Source organism: Anser anser (assembly GCF_964211835.1).
Source record: "Anser anser genome assembly, chromosome: 7".
NCBI classification, from domain to species: Eukaryota; Metazoa; Chordata; class Aves; order Anseriformes; family Anatidae; genus Anser; species Anser anser.
Window position 1 is genome coordinate 5,378,304 of NC_139727.1, and position 22,523 is coordinate 5,400,826.

A 22,523-nucleotide genomic window follows, 5' to 3' on the forward strand; every position below is an offset into this window, starting at 1 on the left:
CTTATCATGTGTGCTTTTCCTGCTCCTTGACTTTCTTTCATCAGATTGAAATGTAGCAAAGGGAAAACTTTTGGACAGGTTTTAGAAGCCTATAAAGCATTATAGTTATTTCTGCCTCTTGGTTACAAAGTCTGTTTCATTAGTACGTCATCTTGGAGACAGTCACCAACTTCACCCGTATTAATACAAACTCAAAGCCGGGTTTGGTGTCTGGTAAAGTTAAGGAAAGCTATTTGCTTATAGAAAAATAGCGTTCGGTTGTGTTGTGTGGTTTTTTTAAATCAGCACCTCCCAAGACAGTAAGAAACAAGCTTGTTTCAGTGAATAGTAGTTTATATATAAGCATGTTCCCTACCCTCCTGTTTCTGCTTTCTGTCAACTTCTGTAAACTTGTATTTATTCTCTAGCCTTGTAACATAACTGAGCCAATGAAGTGCCTCTGGCAAACAGGTACAGTCTACAATTGTTTAAAAAAAAAAAAGTCAAGCCCATATAGTAGTTGTGCAGAGGGAAAAGCAAAACAATCAGTCAGAACTCCCTGTTTTTTTTTTTTTTGGACTGTTGATTCAATGTACGAGAATGTTAGATATGTTACAGGAATGCCTAAATAACTTGCTTCGTATGCTCCCTTGTTTCCCAATCCATCCCTTAATGAAACTTGACAAAAGGGTTACATTTTAGCATACTAGTTCTTAGAAAATGTTAACAGAGTGTTTGTATGTCCTTTTGTGTTTGAGATCTGTCTGGTTTCTATGGCTAAATTGACCAGAAAGACAAGGCAACCTTGATTTATGAAACAAATTCTTAAGCTGGCGATTACACTGTGTACCGAAGGTACTGCTGTGCTGTAACAGTACCCATCCCACTTGGGAATACAGAAGTCTTCCATGTAAGCATGTGGGTGCCTTAAACACACGCGTTCTTCACTGGTGTTGCAGGGTTTCATGCAGTGCTAACCAGGGTGCAAGGCTTTTAGCCTGCATGGGCTCAGCCACATAGTGTATGGGAAGAAGTTTCATTTCCTATACTTGGACTTTCTGAGTAAGTATGGATTTGATAACTTGCTAAGTTTGATAAGCCTTGCTAAGGCCACAGTGGTCACAGGGATGGGAGATGTGCAGGGACTTGATGTGTGATTTGGTGCATCTTCCCATCTGAATAGAGAGCTTGTCAACTTTCTTATGGTATTGTCAAATCAAGCATATTAGGGCAAAAAAATCATGCTGGGTACTATGGTAACTTGGGAGACAGCACTTTTCTACCAACCTAAAGTTGTGGTCACTGCGCAGAAGTCCTATTTGGATGAACAAGAATCAGTTTGCCTACAGAATTAGAGCTGTACATCAGCAGTGAGTTACTAACAAAGTCAAGGGAGGAAATGTCTTGCTCAAAAGGTGATACACAATGAATGATGATAGCAGCCTAAGCTTTCAAAGGTGACCGGTGCTATTTTGATGCTCAGCTGAAAATACTGAAGAGTTTAGTGTTCCTATGTGTCTGTTCTCTGAGAACTAGGCCCACTTCCATTGGTACAGAACTACTGCTAAGCTTCTTGTATGTTATGAAGATGCGCATTTTATTTTCTGTCCATTTATTTCATCATTAAGATCTCAGGGGAACCTCACTGGTAAACTAAAGAATGTTTACTTTTATGATTGTCAGATTCCCTTTTACTGTAGTTTATGTTTTTCCTGCATTATGTTTCTGGTGTGGTTCTATGTGGGTATGTGTAGTGGTACTGGAATTTCAGTGTTCTGTGTGAAACTAACTAGACAGTTGACATCCTTCAAAATCTGTCTCATTGGTGTGTAAAAATTGCATTTCTATCCCAGCTGTGGCTACATTTGTGACTATCTGAAACCCTTTCACTATCTGCAACTCTAAACTGAACTGCACCAAATGTAACTATCTCAGCATTGCTGAGGCAGCTGTGCAGTTAGTAAAATCTAGCATTACCCATTTTCTCCCATGGGGTGGGTCATGCTGCATGATGGCAGTGGAACATTTCCACTGTTGGTCCCAACAGGTCTACTGTAGCTGGAGCCAGAAAACTGCTTCTGGAAGAGAAGGGCAGAATCATTCTTTATAACTGGAATGCCGGGTGGGAATCCTTTGGCCTCCATCTGGAACAGCTTTGACCAAACAAAGGCCACAGATCTGCCTGCACTCCAGTTGGTGGGAATACTGCCACAGAATTCCTTGGGAGCAACATTAGGCTTCGATTATGGTCACAGCAAGAGAGTAGTACATGTACAGCTGCCAAAAAATATTAACAAATAATTCTAGAAATGTTTCTCTCCTCTTTCCTTTCTTTTTATTTTACTTTAAGGCAACTAGCAGAAAAGGATTTTGCCTGTCAGGAATGAGAATTATAAAACTTAAAATCAAAATATCAGGCCCCAACTCCCTCTGCTTACGGAGAGACAGGTTAGGAAAGGCATGGCTTCCGAAGTACTTTGAGCCACTGTCCCCTCTTCCAGATGTAGGGTTGTGCAAGGAGCCTTGACAGCCACCAGTGTTGCCCCCAGCACTCCCTGGGAAGTATGGCATTGCTGAGTGTTGCATGGCTTGGTCTTTCGCTCTCCTAGCACAAGGGTCTATGCTGGGTCTGCTCAAGTTTGCTTCTTGTATGGCCAGATATACTGCTGGAGTGAGCTCAGCAACATAATAGTGTAAGATGTAAAGGGCAGGGACCAGAGAGAGCAGTGGCACCTCTCAGATAGCCCCTTCTCACCAGGGGCATCTCGTCATGCACTTGATGCATCTGCTCCCTGTTCTGTGCATTAGCTCTGCTTGTGCCTTGTTTTATGAGTGTTTCACAGCATGAGTGCTCAGAACAGCTTTCTTAAGCTATAATCTTGATGCTTTAGCTTTGCAAATCAGGATACTCTTAAGAATGGGGAGAAGAGTATAAAGCAGAATTTGTGGATGCTGGATTCTTCCCTGCCTGAAACAATTAAATGTTTGGGCGGAGCCTAGACCTTTCTGGATGCTAATTGGAATAGAAATTAATATATAGTACACCAGGAAGAACTTACTGCAGAAAAATCTTTCCTGAAAACACAGTGTGGACAGATTTAATTCCACAAGATTAATTTAAAAGGGAAAATAGCATCAATTATGTTATATAACTTCCTACGGTTGTGTGTTGGTAACAAATGTAAAGTGTTATGCTCCTGAGGTCAGCAGAGTTTTTACTATTAACTTAAATGCAAGTACAATAGGATTTTTAAAATGCTTTGTCTATAGACATAATTATTCCTTTCCTGTGAGGCTTTTTAAGAAAGGACTATAACATAGATTTCTCTTCTTTCATAAAAATTAATTCAAGACGGTTAGAGATGCCTCTTCCTTTGTAATTTTTCTAGCTGTATAATCCAGGCTTTAATGCTGACCACAGTGTGAGAGCTCAAGTTCAGAGTGCTTTGTATTTTGTCCCATGATGTTTCTTTCCTGAACTACAAAGAGGCCTTCCCCAAGGTGAAAAACTAGAAGTGTGGTCCTGCTAGTCTAAAGGTGGGTCAGAATAGTCAGTAAGGTACAAGGAGAAGAAAGCCAAAGGCCCAAATTAATGCTGTCTTTTTCTTATTTTGACTGAAAATGTTTTATGTAGTTAGTGGGGAAAACATAAGCGTATAAACAGCTGTTGACACCAAAGAATTCTTTGCAACTACATTAAATTGCTTTCATTTCTAATTCTATAAAAGAGCGTTCAGTTGACTATAGAAATTAGTGAGTAATTCTTGGTTGCTCAGTATCTTTACTTCCCCTCAGCCTAGAGAAAGTGAGTGTAAAACCAAATCAACTTGACTTGCTAGAGTTTAAATCCAGTTTCTTTTCTTTGCAGTTGCAAAAAGTGGCATAAGCTTTGGAGCAAGTCAGAATGTAGCTACAGCTCTCTTAAAACCAAGGTTACTCAGGCCAGCTGCTAGAAGCCAGCAGGAGATTGCTCTGGATATAGAAATTAGTGAATTGTTTTCTAAGTTTTGGAAGCATACTTTTTCCCACCTTGTGGACTTCAAAGGGTATGTTCACTCATTTACTCCTCATTCTCTGTGCTTACAGAGGTTATTTCTTAACTGATCTATCACTTGTCTTTGCAAAAAATAGGGTGCTATGAAACATGATGCCACAAAAATATGCTTGCAGAAGGGTAATGAAGGGAGAAAACCTACAACCAAACTACTTGGTCTAGTGTAGTCTGCCAGCATGCCGTAGGATATAAGGACTGCCTATAGTGTCTGAGGACATCGATGTGTAATGTAGATGTTTAATGCTATTCAGCTGCGTATCAAGTAGATGAGACAGATTAGGGTATGTGTGTATCTAGATGCACTTGCAGAGGACCCCTTCCCACTCATGATTCTTCAGTGACTCATTATGTGGCTCAAAAAACTGTATGACACCATGGTTTTCATCTTGCATGTATGCAAAGATGCATTCAGTCTTGCATATCTGTTTTGCCTTGGCAATTGGCATGGTATTTTGGCTGTTGTATGCCCTCCTAAAGAAATGCACACAGAATTGCTGCAGCTGTGCACGATGTGCTGTCAGTTGCAGGCACTACCTATATGTCTGCATGCAGAGTGCTGAGACTGATCTCACTTGATGCTACGCTTTGTACCTTGAGCCAACCTCTGCTCTTAACTGCACAGTGATTAGTCCAGCTCTGCTGGTCAGGATCTTGCCTTGTCTGCCCGCTCTCCAGAACTGAATCCTGACAGTTTGGGACTTGGACAGACCCAATACACATCCCTAACACGGAGTCATGAAAGCTGGTGTGGTTTGGTTCCACATCCTCTTACCCTGCTAGTAGCTAGCACAGATGCACAAATGAAGCCTGTGACTAAGCATCACTTTGACTTGAATTCAGCAAAGCGCTCATTCAGGCTTAATCTTAAGCACATGGATAATCCACTGCTATTGAGCGACTTAAATACACCATCTTTAGGGGAACTAAGTATGTGCTTGGATGCTGAAATAAAATCTTTTTTCTCCAAATTCATGCCTAGCTATAAGTACAAACAAATGCTAACGTACATGGCTAATGATGCTCTAGCCAGAATTGCTCATCATTGCAGCTGTACATCAGTGTAATTTTAATTAGAGTTTAATTATCTTTTCATTTATTTTCTTCAGCTAGTAAATTTATACCTTGCTCTAAGTTTTCCTGCGAGTATAAATTAAAGCAACATTAATAACATTATATTTGTCCTAATTTTTGTATCTGCACTTATTTATCTGTTTTTTATTAGTCATAATTAAGTATGTTTGGAGGCAACTAATCTATGTATAGTAGAAAATAATGCTAGGCAATATCATTATAATAATAAGACTTTCTGGTTTACCAAATGGGAATAAAAATATCATAAATTTGTGATTAGGATTCTTAAAATATTGAAAATATTAATTTGAGGAAAAGCTGTCCAAATAACAATTAAAATAGGAAAAAAAAAAAAGACTATTTGACATTGGAAGTCGTTCAAAAATGATCTTGATTTTTTTTTTTTTGTTCAAAAGGTGCCCATTATGGAAATTAATGCCAACTTAATTTACAATTATTTAATACTTCATTATGGAAATTCATCTCTTATGGAAATATTTGTGGAGAAAAAGTTTGATTCAAGCATTTTTACCAACTTAGGGAAGTTCAAATTCTGCAGTTTTCTAATGGAATGAGTTATTTCTTAGATGTATTGCCACACACTAAATTTAAGAATTTGTATTTCTGCTGACACATCTCCTTCAGTCCAAGTGCCTTAAAATCATTCATCAACATATGAGGAAAGAGGAAAACTATTATGAGCCTCATTGTATACAGCAGAAAACTCAGGCGTTGGAAAAACAAGGTACAATGGGTTCAGATAAAGTGACCAATAATTTGAATGATCATATTTTTGTATGCTTTACTTAAAATGTCTTAAGAAGTAGCTTATCTGTACTGGAAATGTATAAACTGTTTCTTTTGTCTTTCTGCAGTCTGTGGACCATTTCAAAGCATTGCTTAGCCAGCATGCAGATTAGGGATGGGCGGCTCTATTGTGTTACTTCTGTTTTGTAGTTCAGAGTTACTTCTCTCTGCATGCCTGAGTCAGCTGGCCTCACTTCTCTGAGGCATCAAAAAGTTCACAAGACATGTTCTTCTTTTGTTCTTTCCTTTAAATTTTATAGATTTTGGATGTCTGCTAGTGTAGGAGGGCTGAGTGTCTTAGATATACATCATTCAGAGAACAATAAGTATAAAGTCCTGCCCCCCTCCCCCCCCCCACCTTTAGTTTCCATATTATGAAAAATAGTCACTGACTGTACCCTCCCCATTTAACTCTAGCCTCTCTCAGGTAGCAAGACTTGCTGAGGAGCTAGCAACCTTCCTTCCCGTATGGCAGAGTGCCTCGGACAGGGACATGGTATGTGGTCATAGACTGCCTCTGCAGAAGGCATGGGATTCTTGTGGATTCTTGGTTTGGAGGTGCCGAAGGGTGGGCAAGGTGAGGGACTGGAGGGGCCAAGTGGTGCTGGGGACCAAGGCTAATTGTTACGCTTGCATTTCTGCAAGCTGTTCTAAGACTGGAGGATGTCACAGAGTAATGTGTCTAGGAATAGTGAAAATCCTTTTTTGAAGGATAAGACCAACCCAGTAACATACGTAGTTGATGTTTACCGGAATTGTGTTGTCTGTTCTGCATGGCCAGCAAGTGATTGTAGGATGGTGTTAAAGCTCTGGCTCGTAACTCTAGAACTCTAACAGAGTGCCTCTTTGACTAAATTTGACTGTATTTCTCCAGGCAGTCATGAAGTTGGCCATGAAATAAATGTATTGCAATGATAACCCTAGATTAAGCCTAGCCTGTGCCTCCTATAAGTGTCAGGGAGTGCTTTCTATTCTCCAATTTAGTGGAGCCGTTAAACTTTGTGTCTCTTCAGAATCTCGTAACACAGAGAGCAGAAACGGGGCAAACCAGGTTTACAGAACTTTTGCAAATGTTTTAAACATCTTCCTTTCTAAGCCACACAAGTCTTGCCTGAGGCACCATTCCTAAAATAAAATTAGGCTTCTGAAAGATTTATTGACTGCTTTTGGAATGCAGTGTAGCCGTCTTTTTGCTCATTCACATAATGAGACAGTTGTGAAACCCTGACTCAGGGGCGAACTAAGCCCTCTTCAAAAAGGGGACAGATGGGAACGTGTGGTCACACACATGCTCCTTCATCCTAGAACTGAGGCTCTGTATGCTGCACAGGCTGTGCTGGAGAAGGGCTACACGCAGCAGCCCGAGCTCCCTGCTACATGCACTGTGAGGACAGCTGAAGCCCACAGGTGCTCTTTAAACAACTGGTGCTATGTATGGAATAAGGAGCTGCAACGGCATGCAAAAGCAGGTCTGTGTGGTCGCTAGTGACTACCCTGTCCCCTAACACAGCTTGTGCTTGCCTGTAGTGACATTCTGATCTTTCTCATTTGATTGCCTCTGTGTTGGCTCTGGCTCATAGTAGGGGGTTATTAGAGAACCATGTTCCCCTGCTGTGTTAAACAGTCTCGTCTTAAGTGACGTGTACCAAGTGCATTACATCCAGTGTTGTGTACTTCACACAGAAAAAGACTGCAGCAGCATTTGAAGCTGTTTCAGTTGATTGGAGCCAAAAGACCAGAACTTCCTGCTGCTACTGCCACTCCCATCCCCAAGCTGTTTCAATGGCTTGTTTGGCTGAAATCAGCCCCCCTCTGGGTTGTTTACTCATCAAAACTGCTTTTGTGATATAGAGGACATCTAATGCATTTCAAAAAGTGAAATAATCTTCAAACCAGACCCAGCAAAGGGTGTGTATTTGTGCACACAGTTTCTGTACCTACGATACTTTTCCAATGAAATCTTTCAATACACATTCTGTAACACGTGTGTTTTTTTTCTCCCAGCACTGCCTAATTGATTAGATTCAGGTGGCTTGAAGGAAGTAAAACTGTTTCTACTCTGCACCTAATTCTTTCCCTTTTGTCTTCCTGTGCAAATACAAATAACTAATGCAGGCGAACAGTAAATTGCACTGAGCAGTGGAAGTGCTAAATGGTAGCAACACTTAAAACATTGCTGAAATTCAAAAGAGCAGCTGTTAGACATTTAAACCTATCATTCTCTTCTGAACATACATCAAATTTACTTCATAGCACTGTCATAAAAATGTATGAGAATGTAAATGCTTGAGTGACCCATTAATCTTTTGAGTAGTAAACATAAAATCTTCTTAACCCCAGTGATGATATAACCATACTTTATTTTGAATGAAGGCTTTATCATAGAAGTGAAGATGTTGTCTGTCTTTCCATGGTGTATAAATAAAAACAAATTAATATTAGTCTGATGTCTATGAAAAGTGTACTGTTATATTGATTGCAATATGAAGATATATGCAGTGAACAAAATTACACTCAATTTCTGATGAGCACAGAAAATCTAACAATAAATACACAAAGAGCATCAGCTCATTACTCATTGACAGCAATCACCAATCTGCTGTTATCATTATTATTTACTAACTAATGCAATAATGAGTGTTTGTTCTTACAGAATTGTCCATAAAACCTTCAGTTTTATGTCTCAAATGATAAACCTGTCTTTTTAAGTTGTGTTTTTGTGGTGAAAAACACCCCTCAAATATTGGAACTGTTGATTGTTCAACTCCATACATAGACCACAGTCAGTTTGTTTCTAAGCAGGCAAAACTTGCATTTATATCAAAGTTAATTTTGCTTTTTTAAGGACTTAGAAAAATGTATCTTTTGGCTCTGATTTTATTAGAGTAACTTTTGGAACATTGCTATTCTTTCATTTGCTCCTGGCACTGCACCCTTTTTCATGTAACTTCCAATGCCTCTTGAAGCCCCATTTGAAAGACATCGTGACATCTTGACTAGCCCTTAAAGGTGAAAGACATTGCTCATGAACAACAAACTACTTTCTTCTCACAGAGCTAGATCTAGCCTTGATATAAGTAGGAGAAATTCCATTAAACTTCTGAAGTTGTCCAGTTCAAAGCATTGTGCCCACAGGGTAAAGAACTGGGAGAGTTGGAAAACTTCTGTTAAATAATCATTTTCATCCTCCCATCTAGCAGTACGCTGAGATTTCTTACACAGTAGGACTTCGCATGTGGGGAATTTAATTTATTCATAAAACACGTGAAAAATGTTCAAGGAAGCTTGGGAGAATTTAGATCCATCACTTTGGACATGATTTTGATGAGGGGAAAAAAAAGTTAAAAATGATAAATGAAATAGTCTAACAGATTGAGATGGTCTGTATTAATTTAACTGTAGATGCAAACTAGCAACCAGGCTACATATTCTAGGACAGGCAAATGTCCCTAATAAAAATAATAAATAAAATATCTCCTGTTTGCCATCTTGATCTTTCCATTATTCCTTCAAGCTGTCTCTGAAGGACAACATGTTGTATTAACTCTCCTTTTGAAAAAAAGTAGGTCTTGGTGAACAACAAACTGCAAAGTGTAGCGACCTTAATGAACTCCAAAAAAAAAAAATCTGAATCTGAAAAATTTACTTAAACTTGAAAGGTGGGTTGTAGAAATCAAGCCATGGAACAACAGAAGCAATACATCAGAAGGCAGAGTCAGCCCAGGTTTTCATGTGTTTTGAGTGCTCCCTTTGAAAGTGGCATGTGAGTCAAACCAAAATATCACTGATGTGATAAATTTACAGTCTGTCCCATTGTCTTTCTTTATTTTTATTAATAGTACTCTATTACTGTTGCATAGCTTTGGAACCAAGGGCTGGCATGCTAGAATGAAGCGGAGTCTTTATGGAGTGTTGGGGTTGAGGACAGTAGGCTGGAGGAGCAGAGTAAATACCCCTCACCAGCCAGATTGGGGTCCAGGTTAACAGGATGTTTACTTATGCTATAGTATGAAGTGCTACAAAATCATGTCACGGCAAGTTAAATCAGGTATTGTGGGTAAAAGACTAGTTAGGTAAGTGGTGGAAGGGAAAGATAAGGGAGGAAGAGTATAGTTTTTTTTCTGCTAGGTTCCCCAAATCTTCCTGCATCCTAGTTTCCCAGTTGCCCATCGGTCAGAGGAAGAGGAGAAAAAACTTTCCCCGCCACCCATTCTTCCTTTGCTGCAGCACAGAATGTTGTTACTCCCAGCAAGAAGGTCAAAATAAAAAATACTCTTCTTCATCTGTGGGCAGAAGAATCAGTTTTGTCAACTGTAGCAAAATATTTTTTTCCACTATTATATTTACTACTTTCATAAAGCCTGAGTTAAGATATTTTTGAGTTTACCCACAGATTCCCAAGTGGCCTTCCTCTTATTCCACTGCTTTGTCACGATGGGGTTGGTCTGGGAAAGAAATAAAGGGAAAAATGGTAACGTTATGCTAAGCGTACATATAAAAGTATATGGAGTGTTGGATAGATAGCATTGCTGTAAGAAACCATGTTTGTTTAAAAAATATTCATTTTTGCTTTCCTTTTCAAAAAATATCCAAGCATATTTGATAGTGTTCATGGTGGATCTATCTACATTCTACATTCCTGGGGAAGTTCCTATATATCCCACTTTTTAAATAAGCTCACGTCACTCATACCATCTGCAAGATACAGCTGAGAAATGTTAGAATGCCTGCCAGTGAGGTTAGTGACAAGCTGAACATATTTGATGAGGTCCTGGGAGGTCTAAGCCACAATTCTGAATAGGACCTTTTCAAGACTAAGATGGCAGTACACAAATGAAATGTCTTACAACAGGATAGGGTCTGGAGGAATCAATTTGATTTCTCGCTCTGACTGTGAGTGCTTTTGCAGTCCTTGAGCACTCACAGAAGAGTATCGCTCTTACTGGAAACACACTCATGAGTTCAACAGAATGTATATTAACCAAAAAAACTGCTGATAACAAAATAGATCTGAGTCAACAAGCCCTTAGTAAGATCGTGTTAATAAATGACACAGCTATCTGAATTTTGATACCAATCTTTCACACACTGTAATTGAGACTGAGGTTTTATATCCGATGCCTTCATGAGCTTCCACCTTGGCATGCCTGAGCTTGCATGATATTTCGTGTAGACCTCTGTGATGTGTATGTATTGAAGGCATGCATATCTTCTGTTGCCCATCAAAACAAGAACCCTGAACTCTAATTAAAAAATGACAACACTTAAAAGTGTGCAACTCCGAAGATAAATGCTTTTAGCAGTCTATTGTGTCATGCTGGAAAGAGTGCCCTCTCAGCAGAATTGCACATAAGCGTAGCGATGTACGCCTGATGCTTGTAGCTGGAGCCAGGCTAATGTCACTGCACGCTAGTTCCTTGAGCAGTGCCTGGAAAATGGCTCTGTGGTTTTTCCCCTCAGCCCACTTCACAAAGGAAGAGTTCCCTTCAACAGCTAAAAATTGCATCCTCTTTCCATTGTAAAATCAAATATTTTTCCCACACTTACAAATACGTGAATGCACGCAAATATGTAGATGCAGCATCAGTTAGAGAGTTCTGCAGACTGAATATATGCATACATAGCTGTCGAACAGCATTGCAGTTGTGCACAAGATTATCCCTCCACTCAGATGCTTCCCAAAACACCACAGGCTGAGGATACATAGACTTGTTATCTTGTTCCTTTGAGATGCTTCACCGTTAGCATCACAAAAGAGGTGTCTAGGGCAACATGCCTGTCTAAAGTGGTCACTCCAGTCATCCTGCCTCGGAGTCTGTGGGTGAATAAGGAAAGTGAATAGGGCAGAGGTTTTCATAGAATCATATTCTATGGTTTGGGTTGTAAGGGGCCTTAAAGATCACCTATTTCCAATTCCCCTTCCAGTAAGACCAGGTTGCTCAAAGCCCCATCCAGCCTGGCCTTGAACACTTCCAGGGATGGGGCATCCACAGCTTCTCTGGGCAGCCTGTGCCAGTGCCTCACCACCCTTGTGAAACTGTGAAGAATTTCTTCCTAATATCTAATTTCCTTACATCTGATTTTTTTTTTATTGAAATTGAATTTGTATTAGTCATCAGTAGTCTGGGCCTCCTTCATGTTAAGGTACCTCCTCTGACTGTCAAACATCCATAGAAATTCAGGTGTTTCTCTTAGCTGAGCCTTTCCAACATTGTTCTGATTTTCTGTTTGTTTTTTGGATTATCCCAAGTAGGCAATATCAGTGCAGAAAAACCCTGAATGGTCCATAACTGTGGAAAGAAGAATACAAAAGCAAACTTGTATCCATTCATGTATACATTTTTGCAGTCACACATAGAAGAAAGGACAGGTCTTTTTTGCCCATTTTTTTTTTTACTAGCTAACATAGTAAGTTGTTGAATGCATTGACTCCAGTCTGTCTTGAAGTTCTGATAAATGCTAATCGATTACATACTTAAAGGCTACTGTGACTTGCTGTTGAATATCAATTTCTTTTTTTTTTTTTTTAGGCAGTTCATTTTGCTTTTTTTTTTTTTGCTAATTTTCTAGTCATCTAGAGTTACTGAAGGCAATGAGTTTTCTAGCAGAACAGTTTGTAGCAACGGTATTTTCATTAGGTATTGGAAATGTTCATTGAAAGTAAAGCAGAAATCCATAGATGTGAGAATTTAGATCAGAAAACTGAATTTTAAGAGTTACACCTATCTAGTAAGGGGACAAAAACTTATCTAAGGTCCAATCAAAATCGCCCAAACGCAACTTTTCTCTTTTACTGTGAAATACTTTGCAACAAACTATTTAAGACCAATAACTTTTTGGAGAAAGTACTTAGTTGGAAAATGTGAATTACAAGTAAATTAGAGAAAATCACTATCTGCTGGTGTGCAATGTGCTAGAATAAAAAAAGAGATGAAATGTATTGAATATGTTACTTGTTATGAATTATTTGCCCATTACAAATTGATGACCTGCTCTTCTCATGGATCCAAGCCATATAGTATTTCTCATTTTCTCTTCTTGTGCAGTTTATTAATATTCATTTTTTCCAGTTTCTCCTTGCTTGTAAATCTTTCTTTTGCAAATGAAACAACATCTGCAGCTAGCTATAAATATTTATCACTTGAGAACAGTCATGACATAAAGACATCTGAAGAGTGAGACTGGAGGACAAATGGTGACTGTGGGTCACTGATGCTGCAAAATTTAGAAATGCTAAATCTAAAGTATAAGTTTACAAGAACCTATAATGTAAGGCAAATAACAGCTGATCAAAGTAGTAAAGCTTCTCAGATCTACTCCTCACTTGAAGAAATAAGTTCCTATTTATGATTGGGAACCCATTTTATCATAACTTTTCCTCCTCTTGTTTCTAAGCAATGTGATAGGCCATGGTGGCACGTATAGATAACTACGTCCTTCTTCAAAATTTGTGTTTTTTTTGTAGGACAAAATACTTTTGCATGGACTACAGAATATTTTCAGAGCAAATATATCATTGATTTGTTTCTGACCATAAGTTTAGTCTGATCAAAAAACAGCTATAGGGTGGGACAGCGACCTTCACTCAGGTATATCCCTCAGTGTTTAAGGATTCAGGCTGAGCCTTTCAGAAGTCCCTTATGAAATGAGTAGATATAGCTAATTTGACCAGGCACTCCAAACTGAAACTCGCTGCAAATAAAGAATGATAACAAACATTCACTGGAAAAAAAAAATGGGGGAGGGCAGCACTAGCCTAATTTTTCTAACTCTTTGCAGGGCCATTGCATTGGAGTTACAGCTGGCCAGGTTGTTTCCAGATTGTCTTGATCTTGTTGAGCCTTTCTTGACGAAACTGGATCCTTTGTAATGAGAATTTACGATCTGTCCATACCGAGAGTCCTTCACTTACTGAACAGACTTAGACACCTTTTTTAAAGTAGATTTTGCTCAGAAGGTCAAAACAAAGTCTATGTGCCACTGGTCCTGAGCTCAGATGTTAATCTAATTCTATATATGAAAGTGGGTTTTTCCAGAAAGTCAGGGTCCTGCTTAAGAGTGCTAACACAGGCAGAGCTCTTGTGACCCCACTGTGAGAAAGAACAGAGATTCAGACTGGCAATTCAGACAGCGCTGTGGGTCAAGTCTGCAGGTCTGAAAGCATCCTAGAGGATGCTGAGGCACCAATTTCCATGGCAATTGCATGTTAGGATTAAGCTGTTGTTATGCTAGTAAAAATCCCTTCTTTTACCCCCTGTGAGTATTAACGGAAAGCAGATGTCAGAATCAGTCTGTAAAACAAAGATGCACTGGCAACAGTATTTTCAAACCATGAGGACTCTCTTCTTATTGTTGTTGTCCTCTGAGTGCTTGGAGACTGTTCCTGTAAAGTCACTGCAGTCTCGCTGGATTCAGGGAGAATGAGAAAAGTACTAAAGGCCTATTTCATCTGTTGTCTACCCAGCGTATTCTGGAAATACTGGAAAATCATTTGCAAGGTAGGACCTGAGCCATCAGCTGATTCCACTGAGACATTATTCCTTAACTTTTTGATGTATGCACAGATAAAAGTCCTTCCACGGATAAGGGTTTATGAGTGAATCATTTCTCACAGTAATGACAAAATGCAGTCCCTGGTGAGCTAGCTATCCCTTAAATGGTCACTATATGAAATGTCTTTTTTTCATCTGAAACTTAAAGGGGAATTTGGGGTACATGCAATGTAATTCCTCAGACTGGAATTTTCTCAGGACTTCTTTCAGGAGCACAAAGGAATTTGCAGTGGTCACGTTTGTCAAAACGTCAGCTTTACTAGACAGCATCTCTCTAACAGGCAATAGTTCATTTATCAGGCACATTTATTACTGGTTTATTCGTGGTTCAGAAGGTAAAAATGATGCTAAATGAATGGCTTTAATCACTTCTTGCTACACTTTCCTTAGAAACTCTCCAATCAAACATGTTTAACCAATTCTGTTTAGGTATAACTTCTCCATGCTCAGGGAAATAGCTCAGCACCATTTTTTGAGATTTGGCTCATGGTTGAGATTTGACCTGTGTTTCAGAGTAGTGTTTCAGTGCATCACTGAAATGAAATCTAGAAATGAAATGAATGAATTCCTGTGTATGTTGTTCATTCACTGAAGGCACATATATCATTATGAGGAGATGTGATGGAGGTATTTCTCTCTTGTATGTGGTCAAGCCACAGACATAGCCTTCCAGTTATTAAAATTGTTGAAAACTTTGAAAACTACTAGCTGAAAGCACATGCTGCTTCTGGAGGAAATGGCAGAAAAAATTAGGTGTGAGTTTTTTTCCTTTCTTGGAGGGTGGAATAATCTGAAAACCACTCTGCAGCCTTGTGTACAATTTCTACTAGGAGAACATCCTTCTACCCTTCCCCTTCAAGTAGTAATATGACTCTGGAAAAGGACTTGTCTACACCCTATCCCCACCAACCCCTATTGTGCAGAACTAGATGAGGCTCCTTGAGATTAAAGTGCTTGGTGCTGGAAATCTGGAATAAATTCAAAAACATTAAAAGTTATCAAACTAATGGGGTTCACACCTTGTGACCTGGTGGCTGATGCTCTCAGTCGAATAAGTGAGTTAATATAGGAACATCTGCAACATCTCAGATAACATTTGTAGCCAAATGGTGTCTTAGGTGTCAGTCTCAAAATTGTTTCTCCTTTTTGCCCTTCCTCATCATGCTGTTGATGACTGTGTTGATGACTTACTGTAATCATAGACTTGTGCCATACACCAGGAAATTGATGCTATCAATAACAAAATAAACCTATGTTCGCCTACAGTCCCATTTCCCTTGTCTCTTGGTTTATATCTCTGTTAAATACCTAAGTCTGATCTTTCAGATGTTGCTTAAAGATGTAAGGGCGGCTCTTTCCTGGGATGGTACAGAGAAATGAATTGGCTTGAAAAATAGATCTTAATCTTCTTTCTTGCAGTGGTAGAAGTGACAAGTGAGTTGCCATTGTCTACATCACGCTGTTCTATCAGAAAGATTTTTAACTTGTGACTGTAATTTCTGCTTTAGTCTTTTCTGAGTAGATGAATATGATGATAAAACAAAATTTTCAAGAAAGAAAATATCCCAAGGCTGCAAGCAAGTCAAAAAACAAAAAACAAAAAAAAACACATTCCTAACCTGCCAAGAGAAAGACAGAGAGAGATCTGGCAAAACAAAAGCATTTAAAATGTCTGGAAACACTTGAATTTGTCTATCTTACATACAGAATGAAGCAGCATACAGGAATGTGCTGAATCACTCACTGTCCCTTAATATACCACTATTTAAAAGGCCTTTGCCCAGACTCAGTGGTGTCTTCATTTCACAGGCAAGCAATTAGCTCAAAGGGAAACTGTAAAGCAGTCTTTCCCATTCCACCTTTGTACACTTCTGTATATTCAGGTTGATAGAAAGAACCTGACTCAGAATAAATCATTAGCATTTTAAGGGTTATACAGCATATTCATGCTGTTTACAGTTGAAATCGATGCATGGAGAACTTCTAAACAGTATAGGTTTTTTATATGAAGTTTTGTGAGCATGTTCTTATACTTTTTTTTTTTTATTCTAAGATCCCAATTTCAATAAACTCTGCCATGTTACACTACTTCACTGTGAATACAAGTTAATTTTTTCTTCAATAAATCCATTAAAAACCAACAGCAGTAAAAAAAAAACTCACCCTACTGGTTTCCCTTTTGTAATAGTGTCCTTCCTTAGTATGGTGTCATTTCACTCTTCTGCCTTTGCGTAACCACCTCAACAACTGCGCTGGCTCTCCTAGTTTTGTCTGGAGGAGTGCAGGGGAAATAGAGCTGCAGCGCATCAAAGGACACTGCTGATCATTATTCCCTCTAGCTTCAGCAGCTATGCAGCTATACTCACATGAATAAATGCTATGATCCTTATAAACTGTGAGTTGTTTGTGGTGGTAAATGAGGGAAGGTGCATTTCAGCTAAGTTGATATCCCCTTGTCTGAATGAATTGGGTGGGGAAACTGGTACCCAAGAGTCTTATTTCAAACCACAACAGTAAGAGAATGTTACTGAGTATTTCACTGGGGATTGGTTGAAAATTACAGTAAGTAGCTGTGATTTTAATTATTAATTAACGACTTCAGATGGTTAACAGGAGACATCTGAAAGCAGAAACTTCTGAACTATTTTTCTCCCAACCAAGCTCACAGCTGTTTTTTCAGTCCTTAACCTATGTCTTGGACTAGCACAAATGTGTGCATGTAGGCTAATTTCAGAAGCTGTTACAGTAAGAAAGATTTGTGTTGTGGGTTATTCATGAATATCTTGTGTTTTTCTAAAATCTATACCACCAGTAAAAGAAAAAAAATCTAAAGTCAAACCAGAGATGTTTGCACTAATGATGTATAGAAATTAATTAACCTTTACGGGTTTCAACCATAAAATGGAATAAACCTCTTGTCATCTTCAAAAATGCATAAACTTCTGTGCATTTTCATTTTACCTCTTAAGCTCTTTAATATCAGCTTAAGAGTTAACTATTAACTTAAACAAGTTCACCTTAATCATTCATAAGGAAATAGCAAATGAAAGAGCTCTTGTTCCTAGAATGAAGGGGGAGGATGGACCAAGAAGTGAACTACGTTTCAGAGTTGGCACTTAGAAAACTGCAAGTTTAGAATGTCACTTAGCAGAGGTTAATGCTATCAGTCATTGGAATGAGCTGATGAAGTAATGATGAATATAGTCAATATTTGCAAGCGAAATTCACTGGTAACATATATATAAACCAAAGCAATTTTTGAGATGATTACATTTGAATTTCTAAGTAGGTAAATCCCAGGGAAAGTTGGGAGAGGAGTTCTTATTATTTTTTAGTATTGCCCAAGTTTCCACATTTTTTTCCTTTTGTTAAGAGTCAAAAAAAAATGGACCATACAGTTTATCTCAATCTGCTTCAGATTTTTAAGCAAAAGACTCTGTTCAAAAGATTAAATAAAAATTGACTTTTTTCATTGATATATCAGCGAGATTCCACCACTTAGTTAATTTATACAGCAGACAGGTTTATAACTGCTAAGTTAGCATCATGTTTTACAACAATTATTAAAAAAAATATTACAAAAGTGGACAGTAAATTTAAATGCTTTCTAACAACTGTCTTCAAAGGCCACCACCCCATATCAGATATTCAATAAATCCTCTGTTTCAATAGTGAGTGCTTACGTCATGCCAAAGACTATTTTAATTGTTCAATTTGGATACTAAATGACAGGTGAACATTGATTTTTTTTTTTCATTACAGCTTTTAGCCTTTTTGCTACTGAAGTTATTGAATTTACTAGCCAGAACTCAGATTACTAATAGTAACAAACTATGTCTAATCCTGGTGGTTTTTGTCCAGTTCTCAGGAAGAGTAAAGTCAAAGTTGCTGCTCAGTTACATGAAGTACAGCATTTATATTAGTCTTTGTAGACTCCGAATATTAAGCAGGTGATTTGCATAGTGTTGTGAGTCTTCTGAATAGGTCTTATAAGTAAATTATAAAGTGGAAATAAGGTCGTGCCCAGTCACAGAGGACACTGCAGCTAAAAACTTCCACTAGCCCCTGAAGCTCAGTGAAAGCTCCACGATGCAGTGCTGTAAGAAGCAACATGCTGCTTTCAATCCCAGTCTCTTCCAAATCCTGAAAAAGCAGTGAGCAGACTGCAGTTCACAGCAGATAGGTATTCCAGGTAATCTCATACCTCATCAACCCCAAGCTTTTGTCTAAGAGGTAGGACACAGATGTAATTTAGGAAGGCTTCCATGTTTACTAAACTCAAAGAAACATCAAAGTAATACTGGGCTATTTGCGAGGCTGCTATCATAGTTGGCAACTAGTGGCTCCGGTATGTGAAGAATCTGTGAGAAGAAATCTATTTCCTTCTTGAACTTCCCAAATTTAAATACAACTGCATGTCTTCTTTCTGGGACATATTTATCACAATTAGGTAAGAGAGATGTACTCTATTGTATGACTTCTCTTCCTCATTTTGGCTTCCTTCTCTACTGCAAAGTAATAGGTCTGAATGCCTAGTGTGCTAAAAGAGTCATATTTCAGCAACACCCCAGGCTGTGTGTCTGAACAGCAGGTTTTTCCTCTGTTGTTCTATTGAAATTAACTGCAATGGTTTGCTTTCTTCAGAATATTTTCTGTCTGGTTTTGCTTGTCTTTGTTTTCATCACCCCATGCTAGAACTTCTGGGCCATAAAGCCTAAATAAGTGCACTGCCACCTCTGTGAGATCCTGCCAATTGCAGAGGGAATCACGGTGCAACAACTGATTGTGCTTTCTCAGTCAGAACCACTGTTACTCAAGGATCCCTTTACGCTGATGTTCTTTTTCTTTCCCTTTGGCAGAAAATTTTTCCCCCCACCTGCAAATACTCACTCACTGCAAAAATAGTGTTTGCATGCCCTAGCCATCAGGAGCACCGGAATGTAAAGCAACTGCTTCCATACACAGAATGAGGCTCCCTGGTGCCAGATTTAGTTATGGGCAACTCTGCTGATGTTAGCAATGAACTTGTCCCAGAGAGTTATTCTGTTCTGAACTTACACTCGAGGATAGAAAACACTAGCAGAGACATATTAAAGATTGTATTTCTATAAAAGACCTAATCCAAAGACCAGTGGAGTCAGTGGGAATATTTCCAATCATCCCTGTATGCTTTGGATCAGACTATAAATGCTTTCAGTTAGGAATGTGACTCGGAACCGGGTCCTACAAATAGTGGCTCCAAGGTCACTGATGCAACTTGATCCGGTGAAAAATGATGTGAGGGGCTAGAAGACTGTGATGTCCTTGTCATCAGCTTTTACACTGCATTGACAGACCTTTTGCCGTATGAATGAAATGGGAAAGATGTGGCCCTGGGGAAAAGGGTTTGAGAAAAGAGAATTCCATCAGTTTTGCTTTCCTGCGGTATAGGTTACTGAATTGTTCTGGCTGTGTAAGTTCCAGACAGACCTTGGTGTGCAGCAGTCACTGAGAAACTTTCCCTGTCTGTTCTCCCTAGTTAGTTATGAGTGTTTTTATAGTCTTCAAACTTACTTATCAGTCCTGAGTGTGTACTTGGGCTATACTCTGTAATACAATTTACTCTCTCGGTTACTGTATTTCTATCTGAGAAACACAGCAATGAATGAACATGAAACTGTCTATTAGGTCAGATCAAAAGCACTGTGCATCATCAGGAAATAAGGTAAGAATGAAATGAAAACATTTCTTAGGGGCAGATAAAATGGCTTACAGAGGTTTCACACGCTAATCCAGTCAACCAGCACTGTGATTACTGGAACCTTTACAACAGAGTTTGACAGGTTAAAGTAGCAAGAACACTGACATGTATTTATATTATTATTTAGGTTACTTAAACTGCTGTACTTGAGGAATAATTCCTAATCTATCAGATTCTGAATACAAAGTAATAAAACATGACTTAAGTTCTGCTGGGAAAATGCCTTCCCTGATACCTATTAAAATCTCACACATTAATACTCTCATATATTTCTAAGGCAAATATAAGCAAGATAATCCATTAGTATTCAAAGAGGGAAATGTAATTAGAAACAAAAATATAAGATAACCACATCCACCTTCCCGAAAAGAGATTTACATTAAAGAATAAGATGAAAGTGTTTGCTCTTAAAGCTTTTTTTAACTGGGCAATTTCTAACAGAATAGATCTCTTATTCTTCTTGTTTCACATAGTTGTCCCAAAACAAGTAAGGGCTATATTTATCTTCAGTTCTGAATTTCTGAACTTGTGCTGTCGTTCAGCAGCTCTTCTTGGATAAAATACATCATCATTTACTCTATTAGAAAATAAATGTATGGATGTATTATGGAATTTGCATTCCATTACCTTGGTTTGCATGCCATAAAACATTTATTACACCCTTGGGCTACAGTCTTAATAATGACTGGGTGAAATGCACTAATGTGGTCTTGGCCTTGCTATAGAACAAAAGATTAATGCTCTTTGATGTCACCCAGCTAATAGTTGTGCTTGCCAATTTGTCCCTTCAAAAGACATTACAGTCACACAGACAATCCCTATAAGACTAAAGTGAACAAAAATCTTTAAACCAAACCACAAGCTGAAGCCCAGTTAACCCAATAAGCATAACATTAGATTAATCTCTAAAAATAAAGGTATGGAAGTTCCCTTCAGCAAGGGAAGAAAGATCTTCCATGTTTTATTCTCTCCTTTCCTTTTCTGATTATACCCCACTGACATCAAGTTTAAAAAGCACCATCAATATTTTCTTATACTTTATGGCAGATACAAAATAACATTTTAGTTAAACTCCTCAAAGACATATATCAATACAGTCTTCAATCCCAAGCCTCTCAGGTCCTTCTCATGTAATAAATTTCACTTCCCTCTGATAAAGCTATTGAACTTTTTTTTTTTTTTAATCTACCTGCTTCTCCTTAGAGAGAGGAAGAAGACATCTCTTTATCCTTAAGAGGCAACTTTGAGTTTTGTAAACTTATAGGGAAAATGCGTAGTTAAAGTTGGTGGTGCTTAAAAAAAAAACAGATTGCAATTAAACTGTCCTGTCATACCAGCAAAAGTTGCAATCCTGTCAGTCTTCATGAACTGAGCAGTGGATCAATATTTGGATGACAGACATCAGAGAAAAAACATGTAAGGAGGAGCCTTGTGGCACCTCCCCACACCAGTGTCCCAGCAAAACAAAGTGGGGTATCTGTGCTGCTGGATGTGCCAGCTTTCTAATGATCCTAAACTGAGAAAGAGGACCCCCTTCATCATATGAGGTAAATCAGCATTGCTATTTTGAAAATAGAGTGGTGACAGTGACTTACAGCAGCAGAGTATTTTGACAAGACCGTGTTATTTGTCACACTGTGCTGTGTTCCAGTCTGGCGATGTGGCTTTATGCCCATTTGAATTTTCCAAGTAGTTTCAACAGAGGATTTTCCGGCTGCTGCAATTTCATATTTTGACCAAAATGGTTTTGCAATGTCCTTTCCAATTGAAAACCAGCTGCTGGTATTTCCAGCTAGAGGTGGTTGTGCTTCTGGGATGAAGGAAGTCTGTATCTGTTTGAAGTGAAACTGTTTGTAATTATGTAATGGAAAGCACCATATATATAATCAGTGTGTACTAGATTAAAATACTTTCAAAACTCTAGTGCATTGACTGACAGGCTATCCAAAAGCATGCTTATATAGCATAAAGAAATTCATAAAGCTTTCAAAAATACTAAAATAACGGTCATAAGGCAAGTAGTTGTGATTAGCATAGCAGATGGGCCAAAGCGAACATTTTCTCCAAACACAAGAAAGAAACTAAGATGCTGTGAGATCTTTTGAAAAAGAGATCACAGAAGTGAGTGAGAAGTTGATGTTTGTTGAATGGCAGAGTGAAATTGTCTTTTTATAAGGAAAGCACAGCCCCTCAAAAAGTACCAAATACTGTACACCTATGTCCTGGTTCCAGTTAGGACAGAGTTAAGTAGCTCATAGTAGCTGGTAGGGTGCTATGTTTTGGATTAGGATGAGAAGAGCGCTGATAACGTGCTGATGTT

General features: G+C 38.5%; 1 long non-coding RNA gene across 1 annotated transcript in view; it reads right to left on the bottom strand.

The window, feature by feature from the left end:
• The window catches only part of LOC310902277, a 78,457-nt gene that overhangs the window by 31,423 nt on the left and 24,511 nt on the right, over window positions 1-22,523 (bottom strand). Inside the window, exon 2 of the long non-coding RNA XR_014586606.1 lies at window positions 1-22,418. This is a non-coding gene — a long non-coding RNA (uncharacterized lncRNA). The remainder of the gene's footprint in view (window positions 22,419-22,523) is intronic.